Below are 24,178 nucleotides of genomic sequence, written 5' to 3' on the forward strand. Positions count from 1 at the left end.
TCAATTAAGCAAAACATAAGCAAAGAATGATAAAACAGCCAGGTCTGGAAACATCTGCTATATGAAGAGCCAATGGAAAAGGAAAATGGATTGCTTATTTAGAACAAGGGGCTTAGGGAAAATGCGGTACCAAAATTTGGATGTTTAAACACAATTGTGTGGAAGATGTTTTACACAACTCAAAGGGAAATAATTAAGGTCACTGTTTAATGTTCAGAAGAAACACATTTCAGGCCAGCAAAAGGAAGATCTTATGGCAATTAGAGCTATCCAAAATTAAATTGGATTTCCTGTTGAAGTGAGGTCTTTGCCACTGCACATAGTCAAGTGTAGGTAGCCATTAAAACAAAACAAATCAAAACATTACTTATTTATTTTTAAATTGCCATAAAATATACATAACATTAATGATTTTAACCTTTTTTAAGTGTACAATTCAGTGTCATTATGTACATTCACAGTTTTGTACAAAGTCAACACCATCTATCTCCAGAATTGTTTCCATCTTGGAAAACTGAAACTCTGTGCCCATTAAGCACTAACTCCTCATTCCCTCCTCTCCCACCCCAGCTCCTGGCAACCATAATTCTACTTACTGACTCTATGAATTTGGCTACTGTAAGTACCTCACATGAGTGGAATCATACAATATCTGTCCTTTGGTGTCTGGCTTACTTCAAATAGCATCATATCTACAAGGTTCATCCATGATGTAGCATATGTCAGGGAGATCCCCAGTCTTTAATTTTTGCTTTTTAAGGGAAATAACAACAAAGTTGGAGTAGATGGGCCAGTCTTCCAAAGTAAAGGTTCTCTACCCTGTGACTTGATGCAATAAGTTCAGAGTGCTTGGGGAAAAGCTTAGCTGGTGTGTGATGGCAGCAGGAGACTTATCTTAATCCCCAGGTGCCTGAGTGAATTCAGTAGGGACTGGTTATACCAAATTGGTGTAGTTAACACCACTGTTAATGGAAAATCAGGGCTCCCAGTACACAGAGCTTGAAGCAAGAGGCAAGAAAAGGTAGAGGGCTTCCCTGGTGGCGCAGTGGTTGAGAGTCTGCCTGCCGGTGCAGGGGACGCAGGTTCGAGCCCTGGTCTGGGAGGATCCCACGTGCCGCGAAGCGGCTGGGCCCGTGAGCCACAATTACTGAGCCTGCGCATCTGGAGCTTGTGCTCCACAACGAGAGGCCGCGAGAGTGAGAGGCCCGCGCACCGCGATGAAGAGTGGCCCCCACTTGCCGCAGCTGGGGAAAGCCGTCGCACAGAAACGAGGACCCAAAACAGCAAAAAATAAATAAATTAATTAATTAATTAAAATAAAAAAAGGTAGAAATGGAAATGTCATTGGGAGGCAGAGTGTGGGGGGTGATTATCATGAGCAGAACCTATGCTTAACACTGTACATGATCATCCCATTTAATCCTCACAACTACAATCTGAAGTGTTATTCCTGAGTCACAGTTGAGAAAAGTGGACTCAGAGATGTTAACTAACCAACTGGAAGTCACACTGTGACTTGTCTTATATCAAAGTATTTTTATCTCATGATCTCACCAGAAAGATTGTTGACCTAGCTCTAAAGGTGATAATTGGAGGATTATCCAGAACACCAAAAATATAGAACTGTTTAGAAATAAAGGAAAATAGTGGGGGATTTCGCCAGAGGACATGCTATTTGCTGGGATCTATTGACTATAGCTCTCATCTCTCTGACCACCCAGACGCAGTGAAAGAGCAGGGTTACCCCACAGTGATCTGTCCCCCTACAGAAAAACACAAAGAAACAAACCTTCAAATTGGACCATGGATCAGCATATGATAACAAGCACTTAGAAGCACAATTTTATTGAAATTAAAACAAAACAAAAACTAGATACTCCAGGAACTTTCTCTTTACTATTAATAGCATCCTAAATGTTCTTGAGATTAGATAGATAGATAGAAAGATAGATATATAGACAGATAGATAGACAGATAGTAATTCTTCCCACTGTCTACATTATAGCTTTGTGCATGGCAAGAGATCAGAAAAGACTATGTGATATTGGCTCCCATGAATCTCTTTTGACTGCAAATTATTCATCTTCTTCTGAGTGCCATATGACAAATAACAAGATGCCCCTTACATCTTTATTCATATACATGGATATCTACTTAATAATCCATCTGTGGAGGGAGATAGAGAAATTTTAAAAATTGAGAGCTACATACCAAGATAGTTAAACAACATGAAAAGATGTTCAAGATCCTTAGCCACTGGGGAAAGGCAAATTAAAACTACAATGAGGGACTCCCTGGTGGTCCAGTGGTTAAGACTTCGCCTTCCAATGCAGGGAGTGGTGATTCGATCCTCGGTCAGGGAGCTAAGATCCCACATGCCTTGTGGCCAAAAAACCAAAACATAAAAAAGAAGTAATATTGTAACAAATGCAATAAAGTCTTTAAAAATAGTCTACATCAAGAAAACTTTAAAAAAAAAATAAAACCACAATGAGATGTCACTACAAACCTAACAGAATGGCTAAAATTAAAAATAATGATAAACGTCAAATGCCGGTGAAGATGCAGAGTAATCAGATAATTCATACATTGCTAGTAGAACTGTAAACTTGTAAAGCCACTCTGGAAAACAAATTTGGCATTTTCTAATCAGTGGATCAGTATCAACTTTCTGGTTGTGATACTCTACTCAAATTTTGCAAGATGTTTCCGTTGGGGGGAAATCAGGCAAACGGTACACAAGATCACAAATCTCTAAGTGTCTTTTCTTACAACTACAGGTGAATCTATAATTACCTTAAAATTAAAAGTTTAATTAAAAAATAAAAATAATTAAACAACCAAGTTGAACTCCATGTGCCTGGTTCTTGCAATTTGCACACTATTTTGTTCTGCTAGTCCTGTGGATGGACGATAATCGTAAGTGGCTGTTGTAATGAAGTGAGATGATATTTATAAGGTTCTCAGCTCAGTGACTTCTTGATTTAGCTCAGTGACTTAACACACAATATATGTTCAATAAATGTCAAGAATTATCATTAAGGGAAACATACTAATTCACAAACTTGTCATGTATCACAAGAGTGGATGTGGTCTTTTGGTACTCATTTACTTGGTTTTGTTACTTAAAATAGGGGCATTCTTGATTGCCTGCAATTTGGAAACCACTCTTCAGCTTGTTTCATTGTATTTTTGACAAATGGAGGGAGATAAGAGACACAGATACTGGATGACCATGCCAACTCAAGACAGTGTTGAGAACATTCTGTCTCAGCCTTCTTTCCTCCTCTGAAGGTATGTTACTTGACCTATTTTGTTTTTTTGTTTTTTTGGTAAGCAGGCAAGGTAGGGGGAGATACCAAAGCAAGAGGAAAAATCTTTTTCTCACTATTTTATGCCTTGTTTACATTAAACTTCTGTCCTCTGGTGTGCCTTTGTTTTTGCTAAAACTACATTTCCTGCTGAGATGTTTCAAGGCCAAGGAGAGGGAGAGGCTCCTGTGCTCGAAAGGGAGAGAACATCCTGCTCAGACATTATTCTCTTCAGTGTTTGGGAGTCAATGCAGCTGATATGCTGGGTCCATGCATCCATATGTATCTAAATTTTGCCTGTGTGCTTTCTGAAAGCACAAAATTAGAGTCATCTCACTCCTTTTGAAATGTCCCACTTCCCAAGAAGAATGAGAGGGAACAGCACAGAAAAATCTTAATGAAGCAGGAGAGGATCCAGACACAAGGTGTGATCATGCCATTGTGGTGGAAACTCTCCGGCGCATGCCCACGGAAAGGCCTCATTGCCTGCCAAGTCCTCTTTCTCTACAAGCAGACTGCCTGGAGAAGAGGGCAGGAAACATTGGCACAAGGAGGGGCCTGCTTCCCTTTCCTCCGGCTCTCTAGGGGAGCGTTTTCCCCAAGGTTTGGGGACCAGGGAAATATGCCATGTTGAAGTGAAAAGCACCAGCAGAGCTGACATTTTTATCAACCTAAATTCCTAAATGAGTTCTTTGGGAAAATAACAGCCAAATAAAGCAGCCAGTCACCTTAGAAATTACATTCACCATTATGCTGCTGTGGAGCGAATTTATAAAGTATCTCTGAAAGAGGCTCAGGCTTTACTAAGAAAGGGAAGATTGCTTTGGCATTTGCCCTGGTCAAAATAGGGATTCATATATGCAAAGCACACCTGTAATTCAGTCTTCCACTTTTGCTCGCTCAGCATCCATCCCGTGGGCACTTTTTCTCCTGTGTTAAGAACAATGCTCGGGGCAGAAGTACCTGGAGGCCAGACTCAGTTCCTGTAAAGGGCCTAGCACTCCCATGGGGGTTGGGTGGGAGTCCGTAAAGACTGATTGATGCCTGCTAGGTCTGGGGCACAGGCAAGGCACCTAAATCCTTCCAAGTTAAGGAGAACTTCCTAGAGGAGCTGTCTTCTCAGCTGAGACCTAAAAGATGAAAGGGAGGAAGCTAGAGAGGGTGTTAGTGGTAAAGGGATGGAGAAGAGAAGAGATGGGAAAATGCACAGCGAGTAAAAAAGTGAAGTATCCCAAAACAGTGGTTCTCAACACAGGGCCCTTTTGCCTCCTCGATTTCCCCAAGGACATTTGGCAACTTGGGGGGGGGGGACATATTTGGTTATCTCACCACAGTGGTGAGAGTGGGTTAGAAGCCAGAAATGCAGCTAAGTATCCTGCAGTGCACAGGACAGCCCACAGCAAAGAATCGTCCAGCACCAATACGAACTGTGCCAAGGCTGGGGAAGCCCAGCTCAGGAGCCAGACTTCGGGTAGGGTCTATTCTCAGAACCCTAACTGTTATCCCTACCCATCTATTCTTGGGTTTTGAAAGCAGTTAAAAAGTAAGTCATGTGCCATTTCTGGTAAGTTTCATGTGCCATTTTTGGTGCCATCTGAGGGTATTATTCTCACTCAACCTTCAAAAGCTTTTTTCTCTCTTTCTTTCTTTTGTTTTTTTTTTTTTTTTTGGATGAACAGGCAGAGTCAAGTGGAAACACTGATGGGAGGAGGGGTAAAACACACTTATATGACTTATATGTACCAAAAATCTTAAAAACCTTTCTACTAGCGATGTTTCCTCTCTTTGTTTTGTACTTTCTATCTTTGTTTGCTCCCAGCACCTCTCTCATCTTAGGCCCAGCTACTGCTTTCCATCTTTTCACTCCAAAAGACATAAGCAAGACTGGAGATGTCATCAACATCAATCAATGGAAATTTGCAGATTCCCAAAAGAGATAAAAAAAAGGATTATCCAAATAAGGCAAGTAGGCCTAAAGCTCCTAAAACACTGCTTAAATATTGAGATTATTTTGGTTATATTATCTGCAATAAGACACTAATAAATAGTTCCTGGCTTATACCTCAGCTCTCATCAGTATTAATGTAAGAATCAAAGTGTCATAAGGATTCAGAGTCCACTAAGAACATTTCCACTGACAGTGGAAAGTGGTGACATATCTGGTCTGGGCACTAAGATGTGATATAAAATCCCCCTTTCTCATTTCCTATCTTGACAATCCATACAACCCTTAAACAAAGGGGGCAAAATCACTTTTGGAAAATCTTCTTACAAAGTGTGAATATCTAATATCCCAGGCACATTGTCAGTTAATATATTCTAGCATACATGAAGGAATTTGCTGAACACTGACAGCACTGGGTAACACTTAATTTTACTATTGCATATTTATGAAATTAATGATATAACACTTACCATCCTGCCTAACTTTAACTCTGGATGATGGTATTTGATCCTGTGAGAAGGTACAGTCATTAAGCCCAGAATTAAATGCAAGAGTAATCTGAAATTTTGAGGAGGTGACAAAGAGAGATGAATATGAGAGACCAATATTAAACACAGGAGCTTAATGAGAACAAAGTAAAGCAAACATGTTGGTATATTTCCGTCAACATGACAGCTAAGGCTTCAGTTTTATAGACGTGACCCATGACCACTGTTATGATTGAGGGGTTATCAAATCCCAAATCCTATAATTCCAAACATATGCTCCATTTCCAGACTAATATTTCTACCATAGACACCATGCCTCATTAGAAATTTCTGAGACAAAATGTATGTATGTTTGAAACAGGAAAGAAAGAAAGAAAAACTCCTTAATACCTTCCACATTTTGTTAGAGAGAAAGATTTTAATATGCTATTATTAAAAATATTATAATTGGTTATGAATCACAGTTTTTCAGTGTAAATATTTGTAGCCGTGTTATCAAAAACTGGAGGCTGCAAGTGACTATGGCAGCCAGTAGGAAATGTATGTCTTTTCTCATTTTGGAAATCCAACCCCAGTTTACAGGGCAGTGCTTCCAGATGCAGGGACTTATCTAAAGGGTCTCTACATTCTACAAATGAGGTTATGAATATTGTCAAAGTGAAACAGCAAAGTAGAGTCTAACATCTGTCCAAAATTACTTGGGGTTGAAACATACATAAACTCAACCTTCTTGGGACTTCCCTGTTGGTCCAGTAGTTAAGACTCCATGCTTCCACTGCAGGGAGTGTGGGTTGGATCCCTGGTTGGGGAACTAAGATCCCACATGTGGTGCGGTGTGGCCAAAATAATTTTTAAAAAAATCAACCTTCTTGTCATAGGTACCATCAAATAAAAACTTTACATTGTAAATATTCAAGAACTGATAATAAAGGACAATTTTATTAGCTCACAATCGCAAAACATGCTTATTAACCTGAATAACGGATGACAAATAGAATTCATCTAATGTATAGGCCCTGGGCTCCTGGTTGGTGGGCTGAAGAAGCTGTTTAGACACATGCCGACCAGGATTCTTTGCCAACCTCTGCCATGGGCATGGTAGAAGGAAATGGTGGCAGGAATGTCACATAATTGCCATCTCAACTCTGAGTAATTTTTAGTGATTAAACAGCAAAGTTCTGGAAAAGGGCCTCAAGAACTTTTCTTTAGCTAAATATAGTACTTGTGAGTTTATCTATGCATGACATAGAAAAAGATTATATTGTTTGATATTATATGATATACAAATATAATTTATAAGATATACAATTTAGTTGCTACATTTAGTTACAAAAAGAATTTCAATGCAAAGCATACATTGTACTTCCCCAAACACACCTCACTGATTGAGAATTCATGTCTTTAGGCAAAATTTTCAGAGGACACTTCAGTTTTTTAAAGGCAGAATTTTATGATAAATAATTAATGCCAAAGAAACTTGCCCTGACTTTTCAAGATGTGACTAACTAAAGCATATTCATAACAACTGTGCCTGCAAAAATAAGGCAACGTGGCAGTGACCCTTTGGAAATATAGCCTGGAAGGTATCCATTCAGGTATAGAAGAAACAGTTTCAGGTATAGGAAAAAACACAGTTAAAAGGAATACAGACTATAGGAGCAGCCAAGGCTGTGAGTCTTTGATCAAAAATGACTTGGCAGGACAGTTTTACGCCAACTTCCACTGAAGCCAGTGCCTAAGGCTTTAGTTGGAGCTTCGGTGGGAATTATGCCCATTTCCTGCCTTAAGAGAGCTGGATGAAGCACGAGGAAGATCATGAGGAGGTAGGAAGAAGCAGTCTTCTCATCTGTCCTACATAATTCTGCAAACAAGACCCATCTTTACCTGGAAACCCATTTAAATACTCAGCCTGTCTCTGGGGCTTATTTCATTTTATTTTATTTTAACATCTTTATTGGAGTATAATTGCTTTACAATGGTGTGTTAGTTGTTGCTGAATAACAAAATGAATCAGCTATACATATATATATATCCCCATATCTCCTTCCTCTTGCGTCTCCCTCCCACTCTCCCTATCTCACCCCTCAAGGTGGTCACAAAGCACCCAGCTGATCTCCCTGTGCTATGTGGCTGCTTCCCACTAGCTATCTATTTTACATTTGGTAGTGTATATATGTCCATGCTACTCCCTCACTTTGTCCCAGCTTACCCTTCCCACTCCCTGTGTCCTCAAGCCCATTCTCTATGTCTGCGTCTTTATTTTAGAGATTACATCTTATACGGTATATCCATCCATCCATCCATCCATATACATATACCTTGTATAACACTTGCAATTAAAATGTATTTTACTGTTATGGCAAAAGCATCTGAATCTCAATTATTTGGTAAACTTAAAAGTTATTCTTTAAAAGGCCTGTGAACATATATGCATACCAAAAACAATTGCAGCTCGTAATTTTGTGGCTGAATTAGCACTGAATTTAATATTTAAATTGTTAAATAAATCCTAAAATAATAACCATAATGCTAAATAATAATAATTCTGTAAAGCATTTCTAAGTCCTGTGATGTGTTCCTTTATTTTATGCTCTAATAAGTTTCATTTGGGAGAGTGCGACTAAACTCTCGAACTGTCTCTAACTGTATATATATATATATATATATATATATATATTTTATATCTTTCAAGTAGTCACTTAACTACTAATCGAGTTATTGAAGAGACCCAGCAACCCCCAGCGTCTCGCAAGAACAACGCGGCAAATGAGCGAGGTGGTGCCGAGCGGGCTGATGACTTTATATGCGGCGTCCCGGCTCGGTGACCCACAAATCTCCTTTGATATGCCAGGCAGGAGAAAGAGCTTGAAAGGATCAGGAGGAGAGGGGGCCCGATGAAGCCATCATGTGACAAGAATCCTAACACTGTGGCGGAAAGAAAAAAAAAAAAAAAGCGAGAGCAGGGGCAGGAGAGCGCGCGGGCGGAGCGGATAGAGACGTCGGAGGCGCAGGAGCGACCCGCGCGCTGCAAAGCATCCAGGCAGCACGACCACCAAGGACACGGCCGGCGCGCGGCAGGCCAGGCCGGGAAGCAATCTTCTATAAATTAAAGAAATCTCCATGGAAATTAGCATGAAACATTTTCTAATCTGCCGCTTTTCACTGCCGACAAGGGTCACTGGTTTAGCTTCCCTCTTATTTTATTATTCCCCAGCCACTTCCTGGCATCTTTATACCCTTCCATCCCTCTAGGGGTTTTCAGCCCGTCCAGACTGTCGCCTTCCTGTGATTCTTAACCCTTTTAGACCATCTTTCCTGAAAAGGGGTATTATTATTGCTATTGTTGCTCCCGCTTTTATTATTGTTATCATCACTACTAATGTTGCTGCTGCTTCCACTGCGGCTAGCATCACCACTGCTGTTACTACCACGCTACCATGACATTATTATTACTCCTGCTAATACTATCGCCAGCAGCAGCACACACGGATGCAGGGAGCCTCAGAGAGCAGCCCCAGCCTTTCTAATCCCTGGGCAGTGCAGTCATTACCTTGCACCGGTTTTATTTCCAAATCCAGCTGCCAGGTGGGCAAGCCCGCAGCTGCCTTGCCACCGTAAGTGTCACAGGCCTGTTGGTTGCTCTGATGATCTAACGGGATGGACAAAGGTCAAGTGCCCTCGGCTGCACCTAAAGTGCCGGTGCACCAGACAGCTGGCACCCGGGCAGGGAGAGGACACAGTGAGCGTCACAATGCGTGTATAGGTGTGCAAGCACGGATGCATGCCTTCAGGCTTGCTACCTAACCTCTCTGAGCTTCTCTTAGGAAAATGCAGCTGATACATTCTTATGAAGTTGTGGAGAACATTACAGAATGCAGTGGGAATGAAAGTGCATGGGCAACCATAGATGCCCAGGAAACAACTACCACCATTATAAATGAGATCTACACACCCTGCAACATTTTTTTAAAATTATGTTTAAATATTAAGTGAAAATTATTTATTTAGATCTCTTATTCATTAAACATCTCTAAATGTAGCCTTTGAGCATCAGGAGTCAACTTCCATAAAATAAACTTTAAAAAAGTTAAAAACTGGGAATTCCCTGTCTGTCCAGGGGTTAGGATTCCGCTTCCACTGCAGGAGGTACAGGTTGGTCCTGGAACTAACATCCCGCATGCTGCGCAGCGCGGACAAAAAAAAAAGTAAAAAGTAACATGCATTGAGTGCTCACATGTGCTAGTTTTCTTTACAGACACTATCTCATTTAAACCCTACAGGAACTTAATTTTGCTGAGTTCTTTGCAGTTAAACGTTCTGCTGCCCTTCACCTGTGTATTGTTAGTTCCTCAAATAGTTCCTAACCCGTGGTAGAGCCCTCTTGTTATTATCAAATGCTTTTGGGTTTCATGTACTACAAGAACAATACATATCTTATTTAATCTTCTCAAGAAATCTGCAAGTTAGGCATCACTCCTATTTTGTAGATGGGAAACAGTTGAGAAAGTAAAGGAGCTTGCCATAAATCACACCTTTATTGATCGGCAGTTTTGAAATTTGAGGGTTTGACTTGTCCCAGAGGCCACGTTCAATTCACCAATGATGTCCATCTTGTGAAAGAAAAAAGGGAGGCCAAGAGAGATGAAGTGACTTTTCCAAAGATGCACCACCTGTAAATTGCAGCCAAGATCTAGAACAGGTTTACCCAGCTTTGGAGTATATGTTGTCTCCACGGGAGCTCAGGGAGGCAACCAAGCTGTTGTTTTTAAAGTTACATCCAATTTCAGGCTTCAATCCTACATTTTGTATGAGTAGATCCAGCTATAGTTATCTTCACCACTTTGTAAAGAGTTTATACATAGTCTTTTCTAGTTTTTTGTGTGTTCGGAAATCTAGAGATCTCTTTGAACCTTTATAAATGACCCAATATCTTATTCCCAGACAGCAGAGGGTATGTTGAAACACTATCTAAAAAATAAAGCCAGTTTTTTTCTACAGTATACAGACAGTTAAGACTTGAATGATAATAGTTTTTATAATAATTAGTATTTGCTTTCATCCTGTTGCAAAACTTTGATTTTCTTTTTTTTTTTCTTTTTTTGGTATGGAGCATTAATTCAATAAACACTGATTTCACATAAAAATAAAATTTTGTGAATAAAATTCTATTTCAGAGTCATAGGGAAATTCATTTTAAATAATGTTATTGTGAATTATTTTGTAAAACTGGATATTTTGAATGGAAATAATTATACTTTTAATTTCATTTTGGTATCTCCAATTTCCTGTGTATGTGTATATATACACACATATCTGTGATAAGTGAAGGTTGATAGCATGATAACAACAGTCTGGGATAGGCAGGTAACAGGGTAATAGGATGTCATACAGGAAAGTCATGGAGTTCGGAAGACATGTCCTATCTATTACAAATAAAAAATAGAATCAGATACTTTATACTGTTGCTGATTGAGTCACAGTGTGGTTACTGAATATCCACTTCTTTTAGACTGGATCCCGAGGAAAGTTTCCAGCACTGACAATGTTAAAGAATTTTGGGCGTATTGATATTTGGTCCATGCCTCAGAAGCTGCCCCAAATTCCTAAAGTACATTCTGGGAATATTAACTTCTTTTGACGCAAAATGTGCCAGAATTCTGAGTTTAGCAGGATGGCTGAATCCAGCTCCCAACACTCCTTTATCTGCTGCTTTTGCCTCTTTTTCCAGATAACTTTATCCAAAATCTCCCCTCTGAGCATTGCTCTCAGCTCCAAGAAAACGTGTGGTGTGTGAGAGCAGGACTAATGCTAAGTACTCAATGCAATGGAATGGCATTAAGAAAGCAAAGGCCAACATGAAATGCACATATAAATATGATTGAAGTTAGTGTATTACTTGGGACATGAATATATTTCACATAAAAATTTAATGCAAGAATTTAAGTATAACTACATAGGTTTTAAAGCAAGTACTAAAAGGTCTTCTAGACAAATCTAAGTCAAGGATGCTTAATGTCAGAGGATATTCAAGGCACAATTCTCAATAAGTAAGAAGTAAGCAAAAATATCCTAGTGAATAAAACAGAAATACGAAGGGGACAATTATGAATGAAATTGTTGAATGGATATTGCATCCATATTTTTTAGAGGACCCTAATGACTGCTTGAGGTACTCACTATTCATCATCCCATTGTTTTATTCATATCCCCAGCCCACCCTCATACAGTCTGTTGCCTTAGAGAAGCTGAGTTCCACCATCAAGGATGGGTCTGATTGCTCTAAGGATGTTTTCATTCCAGATTGATTAAAGATAGACCATTTGATCCAGTTCTGACTAATGAGATTCTGGAAGTTGGGGACAATTCTTAAGAAAAATCGTTAGGGAAAATGCTCTTGAGAAGGAGCCAAGTTGCCATTTCCAACAACATGGATGAACCTTGAGGGCATTATGCTAAGTGAAATAAGTCAGACAGAGAAGGCCAAGTACAGTATGATCTCATATGTGGAATCTAAAAAAATAAAACAAGCCAAAAACTAAGCATATAGATAACAGAGAACAGATTGGTGATTACAGGGTGTAGGGGAGGGAGGATTGGACAGGGAATGGGTGAAGAGAGTCAAAAGGTACAAACTTCTAGCTATACAATAAGTAACTTATGGGGATGTAATGTATAGCATGGTGACTACAGTTAATAACGCTGTATCACATATGAAAGTTGTTAAGAGTGTAGGTCTTAAAAGTTCTCATCACAAGAAAAAAAGAAAAAAAATGTGTAACTATGTATGGTGATAGATGTTAACTAGACTTATTGCATTGATCATTTCAAAATGTATACAAATATTGAATCAATATGTTGTGCACCTGGAACTAAGATGTGTTAACGGTATATGAATTAAACTTCAATTAAAAAAATAGCAATAAAAGAAGAAAAAGCTAATGGTTAAAAGGAAAAATTAAACAATCTTTATGTTGGAATAAAACCCCAAAGTTAAAAATTATCAATCACTGTAAAATTATAGAAAATTAAAAAAAGAAGGGAAGAAAGAAGGAGCCAAGTGATGCCAGTTCATCTCTCTCTCTGTCACCAGACATGCACAAAGAAATCATAAAGCCTGATAAGGACCATTGCAAGTCACTGTAGTATCTAGATTTGGGGTGAAGTTAAAGTCCATGTAGAACAAAGCTGAGAGCAGGGAGGAGCTTGGGCCTGCATAACCCTAAGTCTGCTCATCTTGAACCTCCTCTTCTGTGAGATCCTGGTTTCCCTTTCTTACTGTTTCAACAAATGGGCTGTTTTTCTGTTCTGCACAAGTAAAAGCATCCTAAATGATATATGCTGAACTTCTCCAGAAAAACAACATACTATTTTTATCAATTAAGAACCTGGCACACACCTCTAACATTGTTTTCCTATATTTTTGGTTACGTATCTTTGGCTTTTCATGTGTCAACACTTTTGTAATATAATTTTCTGTAGAAGGATAATTTGTCTTTCCTTTAACATTGTTGATTGAAGTACGGTTTTGTTGTTTGTTTGTTTGTTTTTTCCTTAACCATAGTTTGGAAAAGTATACCCGCCTTATCCAAAGTTTTGCTTTCTGAGGTTTCAGTTATCCGCAGTCAACCAAGGTCTGAAAATATTACATGGTAAACTGTAGAAATAAACAATAAGTTTTAAACTGTTCACTGTTTGAATAGCATGACGAAATCTCATTCCCTCCCCCTCATCCCAGGTGGGACATGAGTCATCCCTTTGTCCAGTTATCCCACCCATTACTCAGTAGCCGTCTCGGTTATCAGATTGATTGTGGCAGTACTGCAGTGCTTGTGTTCAAGTGACACTTATTTTACTTAATAATGTCCCCAAAGCATAAGAGTAGTGATGTTGGCAATTTGCACATGCCAAAGAGAAGCCATAAGGTGCTTCCTTTAATTGAAAAGGTAAAAGTTCTCTAGTTAATAAGAAAACAAATTGTTTGCTGAGGTTGCTAAGATCTCTGGTAAGAACAAATATTCAATCAGTGAAATTGTGAAGGAGGGAAAAGAAATTCGTGCTACATTTGCCATCACACCTCAAACTGCAGCAGTAGCAGCCACAGTGCTTAGTTAAGATGGAAAAGGCATTAAATTTTACAGTAAGATATTTAATGAGGCAGAGGGACCACATTCACATAACTTTTATTACAGCATATTGTTATAATTGTTCTATTTTATTATTAGTTAGTGTTGCCAATCTCTTTTTTGTTTTTTTGTTAATTTTTTATTGAGGTAACATTGGTTTATAACATTAAATGTTTCATGTGTATAACATTACATTTCTACTTCTGTAAACACTACAGGGTGGTCACCACCAAAAATCTACTTTCTGTCCCTCACAATACAGTTGATGCCCTTTACCCATTTCACCATCCCCCGACCCCTTCCCCTCTGGTAACCATTACTCTGTTCTCTGTATCTACATGTTTGTTTTCATTTGGTTTAGTTTATTCATTTATTTATTTTTTGCTATTATTTGATTTTTATATACCACATATGAGTTAAATGCGTTAAATCATATGATATCTGTCTTTCTCCATCTAACTTATTTAACTTAGCATAATACCCTCAAGATCCATCCATGTTGTTGCAAATGACAAGATTTCACCTTTTTTAATGGCTGAGTAATATTCCATTGTATATATGTGCCACATCTTCTTTATCCAGTCACCTGTCGATGGACACTTAGGTGAATTCCATGTCCTGGCTATTGTAAATAGTGCTGCAATGAACATTATGGTACATGTCTCTTTTTGAATTATGGTTTTCTCAGGGTATATGCCCAGTAGTGGTATTGCTGGGTCATATGGTAGTTCTATTTTTAGTTTTTTAAAGAACCTCCATACTGTTCTCCATAGTGGCTGTATTAATTTACATTCCCATGAACAGTGCGTTAATGCGTATATATATGGAATCTAAAAAAAAAAAAAAAATGGTTCTGATGAACCTAGGGGCAGGACAGGAATAAAGATGCAGACGTAGAAAATGGACTTGAGGACATGGGTGGGGGAAGGGTAAGCTGGGACAAAGTGAGGGAGTAGCATTGACATATATACACTACCAAATGTAAAATAGATAGCTAGTGGGAAGCAGCCACATAGCACAGGGAGATCAGCTCGGTGCTTCGTGACCACCTAGAGGGGTGGGATAGGAAAAGTGAGAGGGAGGTGTAAGAGGAAGGGGATATGGGGATATATGTATACATACAGCTGATTCATTTTGTTATACAGCAGAAACTAACACAACATTGTAAAGCAATTATACTCCAATAAAGATGTTAAAAAAAAAAAACAAAACTACACATTTGGAGGATTCATAATTAGATTTCAGTATCTGATAATTAAATAATTAATTAAAATAAAATGGGTCACATACGAACTAATAAAAAAAAATAGACTGCCTATGTTTCCTTCTGGGAGTTTCATGGTTTCAGGTTTTACATTCAAGTCTTTAATTCATTTTGAGTTGAGTTTTGCATATAGTGTGAGATAGTGGTCTAGTTTTATTTTTTTACATGTGACTGTCCAGTTTCCCCAATACCATTTATTGAATAGACTGTCCTTTCTCCACTGTTTGTTCTTTACTTCTGGCTGGCTCATAAATTAATTGTCCATATATGTGTGGGTTTATTTCTGAGCTCTCAATGCTGTTCCATTGATCTATGTATCAGTTTTTCTGCCAGTATCATGCTGTTTGGGTTACTGTAGCTTTGTAATATAGTTTGAAATTAGGGAATGTGATACCTCCAGGCTTATTCTTTTTTCTAAGTATCACTTTGGCTATGCGGGGTCTTTTGTGGTTCTATATGCATTTCAGAATTTTTTGTTCTATTTCTATGAAAAATTTCTTTGGGATTGTGATAGGGTTTTCATTGAATCTGTAGATTGCTTTAGGTAATATGGACATTTTAACATTGTTAATTCTTTCAATCCATGAGCATGAAGTATTGCTTCATTTATTTGTGTCTTCTTCAATTTTTTTCAACAATGTCTTATAGTTTTCAGAGTACAGGTCTTTCACCTCCTTGGTTAAATTTTTTCCTGGTTATTTTATTCTTTTTGTTGCAATTGTAAATTGGATTGTTTTCTTAATTTCCTTTTCTTTTAGCTCATTGTTAGTGCATAGAAACACAATATATTTTTATTGTTGATTTTGTATCCTGCAACTATGCTGTATTTGTTTATTATATCTAATAGGGTTTTTTTTTGAACTCTTTAGGGTTTTCTATACACAAAATCATGTCATTTTCAAATAGTGACAGTTTTACTTCCTCCTTTCCAATTTGTATGTTTTTTATTTCTTTTATTGCCGAATTATCTGGTTAGGGCTTCCATACTGTGTTGAATAGGAGTGGTGAAAGTAGACATACTTGTCTTGTTTCTGATCTCAGAGGGATGGCTTTCAATTTTTCACAATTAAGCATGATGTTAGCTGTGATTTTGTCATATATGGCCTTTATTATGTTGTGGTCCATCCCTTCTTTATGTACTTTTTTGAGAGTTATTATCATAAATGGGTGTTGAATCTTATCAAATACTTTTTCTGCATCTTTTGAAATAATCATTTTTTTTTTTTATCTTTCATTTTGTTAATGTAGTGTATCAGGTTGACTGATTTATGGATGTTGAATCTTCCTTGCATCCTGGAATAAATCCCACTTGATCATGGTGTATGATCCTTTTAATATATTGTTGTATTTGGTTTGTTAATATTTTGTTGAGGATTTTTGTGCCTATATTTGTTGGAGATACTGGCCTGTGCTTTTTTTTTTTTTTTTTTTTTTTTTGCATTGTATTTGTCTGGTTTTGGTATCAGGGTGATGTTAGCCTCATAAAATAAGTTAGGAAGCATTCTTTCCTCTTCAATTTTTTAGATGAGTTTAAGAAAGATAGGTATTAAATCTTTGAATATTTTTGCAGAATTCACCTGTGAAGTTATCTGGTACTGGACATCATTTTTTGAGAGGTTTTTAATTACTGTTTCACTTTCTTTTTTTTTTTTTTTTTTAATTTTATTTATTTATTTATTTATGGCTGTGTTGGGTCCTCGTTTCTGTACGAGGGCTTTCTCTAGAGGCGGCAAGTGGGGGCCACTCTTCATCGTGGTTCGCGGGCCTCTCACTATCGCGGCCCCTCTTGTTGCGGAGCACAGGCTCCAGATGCGCAGGCTCAGCAATGGTGGCTCACGGGCCTAGTCGCTCCGCGGCATGTGGTATCTTCCCAGACCAGGGCTTGAACCCGTGTCCCCTGCATTGGCAGGCAGATTCTCAACCACTGCGCCACCAGGGAAGCCCCTGTTTCACTTTCTTTACTAGTAATCAATCAGTCTATTCAGATTTTCTATTTCTTCAGGATTCATTCTTGGAAGGCTGTATGATTCTAAGAATTTGTTCATTTCTTCTAGGTTGTCCAATTTTTTGGTATATAGCTGTTCATATATTCTCTTAATGTCATTTGTATTTCTGTGGTGTCTGTTATTTCTCCTCTTTTGTTTCAGATTTTATTTATCAGAACATTCTCTCTTCTTTTCTTAGTGAGTCTAACTAAAAATCTGTCAATTTTATCTTTTCAAAGAACCAGCTTAGTTTCATTGATCTTTTCTATTGTCTTTTAAGTCTCTATTTCATTTATTTCTTCTCTGTTTTTTATTATGTCCTTCTTCTACTGACTTCAGGCTCCATTTGTTCTTCTTTTTCTAGTTCCTTTAGGAGTAAGTTTGGGTTTTATTTGAGTTTTTTTTGTTTCTTGAGGTAGGCCTGTACTGGTGTAAACTTCCCTCTTAGTATAATTTTTGCTGTATCCCATAGACTTTGGTATGTCAGATTTTCATTTTAATTTGTCTTCAGGTATTTCTTATTTTACCTTTGATTTCTTTGTTTACCGAGTAGTTGGTCAGTAACATGATGTTCCGTCTCCACATATTTGTAATTTTTCCTGCTTTCTTCTTGTAGTTGATTTCTAGTTTCATACCATTATAATTGGAAAAGATGCTTGATATTATTCAGTCTTCTTAAATTTATTGAGATTTGTTTTGTGTCTCAGCATATCGTCTATCTTTGAGAAAGTTCCAAGTCCATTTGAGAAGAATGTATATTCTGCTGCATTTGGATGGAATGTTCTGTACAAATCTATCAAATCCATCTGATATAATGTTTCCTTTAAGGCCTCTGTTTCCTTTTTGATTTTTTTGTTTGGATGATTCTTCCACTGATGTAAGTGGGGTGTTAAAGTCCCCTACTATTATAGTGTTGTTTTCAATTTCTTACTTTAGTTCTGTTAATAATTGTTCTATATATTTTGGTGATCCTATGTTAGCTGCATATATACTAATAACTGTTTTCCTGATGGATTGTCCCCTTTATTATTATATAATATTCATTGTTACTCTCTTACTGGGCCTAATTGATAAATTAAACTTTATCATAGGTGTGTATGTATAAAAATAAACATAGCATATATAATGTTCAGTATTATCTGTGGTTTTTGGCATCCACTGGGGGTCTTAAAATGTATCCCATGTGGATAAGGGGGATAATTGTATACATAAACTTTAAAAAAAAACATATTTATTGTCCATCCAGATCAAAAAATGAAGTTTTATTAATAAATCAGGAGTTCTCCTCAAGTCCCTTCCCAGTTACTATCCCGCCCTCCTAGACAAAAATAACAAATATCCTGATAATTAACACCACAGATTCATACTGTTTATTTTTAAACTTTCTATATTTAATAAATGTAGAAATAATTAGTGCTTGTAATACTTCTTGTATCAGATTGGAAAGCTATATTTTATTAGGAATTTGTCCATTTAATATAATTTTAAAAAATCATTGACATAAAATTATTCATAATATTATATCTTAATAATATTGTTTTTCCTCCCATTCCTTATTTTGTTAATTTGTCTTACTCTTTATTCTAGCAGTCTTTAAAAATTGAGTTTTAACTTTACTACTTTCTATATAGTGTATTTTTTTTTTTTTTAATTTTATGAGTATAAGTCTGCTCTTATTCATTGTTTCCTTTCTTTTACATTTTTGGGAGTTTACTTTGTACTTCTGTTTTTAATGTCATCAGAAGACACTTAGCTCATTGATTTTCAGCCATTCTTCTTTTCTAATATATGCTTCCAAGACTATCATTTCCCTCTAGGCATTGTTTATGTTGCATCCCACATGTCTTGAAAACTTGCATTTTAATCATCATTCAGCAGAAAATATTTTCTAGTATTCATCATGTATTCTTTGACTTATGGATTCTTTAGAAAAGTATTGGAAAAATTAAAGCTTTTTCTGCTATTTTATTTTCTATTGATTTTAGCATAATTACTCTGTGGTTAGAGAATATACTTTCTGTGATTTCAATCCTTAGAAATTTGTCAAGACTTACTTTATGGCTCAGCATATGGTCTTAAGCTGTTGAGTTCAGATTTCTATGTATGTAAATAAGGTCAAGTTTGATAATCATGTGATTGAAATCATCTGTACTCTAAGAGATATAAGTAATTTTAATCTGTTTCTTCTATCAGTTACTGAACAAGGTGGTTAAAATCACAAGTTAATTGTAAATTGTCTATTTCTCCTTTTAGTTTTATCAATTTCCTTTTCTTGAGGCTATAATTTTAGATGCATACACATTTAGAATTTTTAATCATCTTGTTGGATTGAATATTTTATCATTATGAAGTATTTTTGCTTGGAATCTACATTGTCTGCTATTATAGTCTCTACATCTGCATTTTTTTGTTTAGTCTTTGCATGGCATAAACTTTCTATTTTAATTTCCTAAACATTCTTATCTATATCTATATCTATCTATAGATATTATCTATATAGATATAGATTATATCTATATTTTATATATCCTACACATATATATCAAGTCATATGTATCATCTATATATTTCATATATATATATTTGTTTCATATATGTGTAATTATCCACTTTTTTATCCAATCTCTGTAAAACTTTATACCATCTTTTAAGATTTATCCAATCTTTTCATTGACACAAGTAATCTATTTATATATAATATAGTTTGTTACTATTAATATATTTAAATTTAAATTCATCCTCTTATTATTTTTCCTAATTGTCAACATATTTTAATTTTACTTCTTTCTTCTTTCTTTGTTTGGATGAATCAAGCATTTTTATCCTTTATTAGCTTGTTACTTACATATTCTCCTTTCTTTCATTTTTCAGCATAGAGATAACTACATTCATCCTTGGTTTTAGAAGTTAATATAAATTAATCTATAAATTAAACTTTATCACTTCTTTGAGAGTTCAAGGGCCTTACGTGCTTCAAATAATGTATTACTATTTTGCATATTTAAAGTTTATTTAGATAAACACACATATTTTTACCATTAGTATCTATTTTTGTTGCTCTTCATTCCTTCCTGTATTTCCTTGTCTTAATCTAAAATTTTTAGTATTTTACCTCTGATGTGCTAGCATGCAGCTTTCTTTGTGTTTTCCTGATCTATGCTTATAATTCTTCTTAAAATCTGAGGCTTGATGTTTCTCAACAGTTTTAGAAAATTATTGTCCAGTATGACTTCAAATATGGCTTCTGGACCATTCTCTCTCCTCCCTTTAAGATACTCAAATTGCATGCATATTCTAATTTTTCATTGCATTACAAATATGCTTGTGTTATCCTATATATATTTTTTTATCTTTATGCTTTAGTATGGCTCTCTTCTAGTGAATTGTCTTTTCTGTATCTAATCTGCTATTAAACCCATTTATTCAATTCTTATTGTTGCTTATTTTATTTTTCAATGCTATGCTTTCCCTTTGATTTTTTCACTGTAGATTACTTGCTGAAATTATACATTTTGGCATCTATTTTTTAAACATATTAATCACACTTATTTTAAAGTCTATGTCTGATAATATCATTTTCTGGAGTATGGTGTATGTGTTTATTTCTATCATTTTTTTTTTTTTTTCTGCTGTCTTATAATCATTTAATTCTACCTTTAAAGATGCTTGAAAATTGTTGATTAAATGACAATTTAAAATATATATTACATAGTTGTCTGAGGTTTTGACTGCAGCCATCTCCCTCCAGAAAGTATTTTCTTTTGATTTCTGATAGGTAGTTAGCAAGAGTGAGGATCATCTTAAATCTAGCCTAGAAGTGATCAAATTAAAGCCTTGCTTTAAGTCTTTATGAGGTCTAGTCTTTTTCTGACTCACCTTTACACAGTGCAATTCAAAAGAAATATGAGACACCCATATCATTTCAAACATTAAATGGCTCATTTAAATGGTAGGAAGGAGAAGGAGAAAGTAACTTTTATTATTACTTTATTTAGCCAAATATATCCAAACTATTATTGCTTCAGCACATTATCAATGTAAGTTTGTTAATGGGATATTTCACATTCTTCTTTTTTGTAGTAAGGCTTCAATATCTGCTCTGTATTTTGCACTTACAGTGTATTTCGATTTGGACTGGGTGCATTTTACATGTTCCATGGCCACATTATAGCTTTTGGCTACTATATTAAACAATAACTTACTCCTAAATCATAGCCCTCTGATGGTCCTAACTGGAACTCTGGACTATTTACTGTGACACCCTTTTTTGAGGTTCCTGGCTTCCAATTTTATCTTCTCAACTTCATGAGACTTCCATAATTTCTGTTTGACTTCCTAGACTTTTAACTGCTACTCTGTGTTGGGCTTAGTTATGAATCAGCAAATGCCTTCATGGGAAATGTGGAACAGAATACCAAGCTCACCTAAACACACTTAATTCTTTCTGGCATTTTGGTCTCTCAGTCCTGGTTGCCTGGGTAGCATGGAACTCCAAGATTCTGTCTTTCCTTTCCTATAATACTGCCAACAACCAGCTCAGATTCCTGGCTCTATCCTGCCATTTTCCACTTAACTCTGTAGTCTCTTGGACTTGTGTCCCATTTTTTTCCTTGAAAAATACAGAAGTCCTGGTGTAAAATATACATATACCACAGTACATGCCACAGAACTAATATTTATCAAAACACACTTGCAGGGATACATGTCACACTCAATGATTCACTGTTAAAATGAGAACAAGAGAATTCCAGGGCTTGAGTCACATGTGCTTTATATTAAGAATGATAAATCATCTTGTTCTACCTTTATTGAGGTAGAAACTATTGAAACAAAAGCCCCAAGCTGAAAGAAATTAGCAAAAATTAACTCAAAACTGAAGGAAAAATGAGAAATACTCAATGACCATCACTCAGAAGCCCTAAAGGAAATCTCAAGAAAAAAATGATAAAACTTCAAAAATAATTGTTAAAATAAAGAAAAAATATTTATAGAAAATATCTACGTGAGGAAAGAATCTTGGAATCTTAAGACTTGTTATCTGAATTCAATATAATGTGGAAAATTACATTTCATCCAAATGTTAGTCAACTCATTTTTTAAAATTTTTATTGGAGTATAGTTGACTTACAATGTTGTGTTAGTTTCAGGTGTACAACAAAGTGAATCAGTTATACATATACATATATCCACTCTTTTTTAGATTATTTTCCCATATAGGCCATTACAGAGTATTGAGTAGAGTTCCCTGTGCTATACAGTAGGTACTTGTTAGTTATATATAAGTCAACTCATTTTTTAAGTAGATAGGAACTATATTCAAATTCAATGAGGGCTTATCTGGGATAAAAATAAGTCAACATGGCTAGTATAAGAGAGTGTTTGAGTTTTCTTATTGATTGTACTGATCTCATTTCCTAGGCCAGGCAATAACTGCCTAGTATGGATGTGAGTAACTAATTAATTGATTGCCTTTTAGTGTGTTACAAAAACATACATCAATATAACGCTTCCTCTTAGGATCACCTCTGTTTATTCCATATCATTGTATAGTGACTACCACACTAAAAACAGGGGCTGGGCACTCAGTTGCCTAGAAAATATTTATCTGGATGCCAGACAATTCCTAAACTATTCCTTTTCATTCCACTTTGATTTCTTCTGCCAAACTGGTAAGCCTCATTTGTAAGGTCACCTAGCACTAGAAGTGAAGGTCTTGAAAATGTAGCTTTCACAAAGATAGATATTATGTTCAAAGAGTGGTTGAGCCATGTTCAGGAGTAAAAAGAAGAGCACAAGAGAAGAGCACGTATGTCTGGAGAGACAAAAGCAGGGAGCCCTCCAACTTTTCCTCTTTTACCCCAAAAGACAATGACCATTTTCCTAAGGAAAGTGATAAAATAGACAATTTTTAACAGTGTTCTAAAACCAGTCCCTGCCTTTCTGTCCAACTTCATCTTACACATCTCTCCCCACTGCCCCAATACCACTGGAATCCTTTCTGTTTCTCAAATGTATTCAACCTTCACTCTACACTGTACATTCATCCATATTGCTACTCTCTCTAAGCCTGAAGCCCCCTCAGATGGGTTAAGTTCTACATATCCCTAAAATCCCAGCTTCAAGTTAATTTCCCTGGGCACGTATTCTCAGACCCTCTGGATCTCAATGAATGTTTATATTTGTAGTTTTGTAAATGATTCTCTTCCATTGATCAGCAAGGGCATGGATCACATTTTTGTTGTATAGTGTTTTATCCCTAGTGCCTGTGTCAGTGCTGGTGTCAAAGTACATAACTATTCATCTCATAAAAAGAAAAGGAAATCAGTAAATAAATAAATAAATACATACATACATACATACATACATAAACTTTCCCAGGATTCTAGGAACTTTTGTAAATTATTTCTTACAAGAAACAATCAAATTATTGTGATTTTGAAATAAACAGAATAAATAAATTTAGAGGTGGAATGGATTTTTAAGAAACTAACATATAATCATTTCATCTCACTGATAGAAAGCTGAGGTCCAGAAAGCATCAGTGGTTCATTACTTCAACTTATATTGATGATAATAACAATATCCAAGCCATCACAGTCAATGGCAGACTAGAGCACAATGCAGAGTTCCCCTTATCGGCTCCAGCATATTCTCAGAGATTCTCAGCAATGGTGTAACAACACACCAGTGATGAAGTACTAAAGTTTTTAGAGGATTTGTTTCCCTAAGAGAGTCAAATCAATGCTATCCCTAAAACTTAGTCACTCTAATCTACATACACTTGAATAGCAATTTTATTTTCTTTTGGTAATAAAAACATTTATTAAATTAGCTAGAACATTTTACCTACAAGTACAGAAAACCTAACAAAAGATGGTTTATTGTAATAATGACTTTCATATGTCACATAATAATCAGTCCAAGGATAGGGCAGTGCAAGGATAATTCACAAGCTTAATGATATAATCCATAAACCAGGTTATTTTTGTCTTCCTACTCTGCAAACCTTGACATATTGGCCTCTGTCCTCATGAATTTTTTTTGTTTGTTTTGTTTGCAGTA

This window comes from Eschrichtius robustus, chromosome 1 (assembly GCF_028021215.1).
Source record: "Eschrichtius robustus isolate mEscRob2 chromosome 1, mEscRob2.pri, whole genome shotgun sequence".
NCBI classification, from domain to species: Eukaryota; Metazoa; Chordata; class Mammalia; order Artiodactyla; family Eschrichtiidae; genus Eschrichtius; species Eschrichtius robustus.